Here is a 1166-nt window from a genome sequence, read left to right on the forward strand (position 1 = left end):
ACCCCCCCCCCCCCCCCAATCCTGGTTTACAGTGAATAACTAATCATCAATGTCAAACTTTCCTGGCTAAGCAAAGCCTGGGCGATGCACGGCAGGAACCAAGACGTAAACGTGAGTATCTTGTTATGAGGATACAAAGCAGACACAGCTTTTTTGGCCGAGCCACCTCGACTCTGCACAGCCAAGAGCAGCCCTCTCCCCTCCAAAACCCTTCTCTTTTAAAGGTCGCCAGCAGGTCCCCTCACACGTCACACCAGTCCCTGGGGTGCTGCTCCACAGGGCCCAGAGGCAGCTCAGACAGGCAGGGGATGCTCAGCTGCCTGAAGTGAGGGGTTTTATCAACGACATGCAACGGAAAGAGGAACAAAGCCCTAATTTGCAAGCGCTAGCGCTGCGGGTTGCACTGTCAGGCCGCCACCAGTGGCTTCAAGGTCTGCGAGCATGCTTACTGAAGAGTTCCCTTTCAACGGTGCAAAGGAAAAGAGAAACAAAAAAGCCCTAAAGGATGGAGATAAAGGCTGGGGCCGTGAGGAGCTTTCCTCCTCCAACACCAAGGCCTCCTCGCCTCCCCAGGAAGCACCATGGCCCCACGCCCGAAGCCGCTCCAGCAAATTTTTCACCTCGTGCTTTTTCCCCTCCTCCCCACAGAAGGTTTCGTGGCACGACCCTGTGCCGGCCGGCAGCGGGGGTGGGCCCCGAGGGTGGGGACCCCAGGGTGGCACCCGTGGTGCGGCACCCCACTCCCAGCCCCGTGAGGCTCAGCGCCGCGAGAAGCCCGGCCAGGGCATTTCGGGAAGACGAGGGCTATGATTTTGTGCTATTCGCAGCTAACCACCGGCTCCCCTCCCGCCGGGGAGGGCTGGCAGAGCCTCGGGACGGCTCCGCTTTCAAAGCCGGGCTGCTGCAGACCACACCTTTCACGAGACAAGCAGCACCTTATGCGTGCCAGCGCCCGCCGTCATGCGCTCGGTGGGTTCACACGCGGTAGCGCACGGGGCTCGCTCTCCCCGGCTCTCTTCGCCCCCACCCCACGCTGAAATAAAGCCAAATCAAGCAAATCCCAGCGGGTATCTGCTCACCACGGAGACCTGCCGGTTATTTTTAGGCCCCGTGTTATTTGTGCAAGGACATAATGACTTCATGCCTTCCAGCAACGAAATGTCGCA

The sequence above is a fragment of the Buceros rhinoceros genome, unplaced genomic scaffold (genome assembly GCF_000710305.1).
Source record: "Buceros rhinoceros silvestris isolate BGI_N320 unplaced genomic scaffold, ASM71030v1 scaffold25742, whole genome shotgun sequence".
Lineage (NCBI taxonomy): Eukaryota > Metazoa > Chordata > Aves > Bucerotiformes > Bucerotidae > Buceros > Buceros rhinoceros.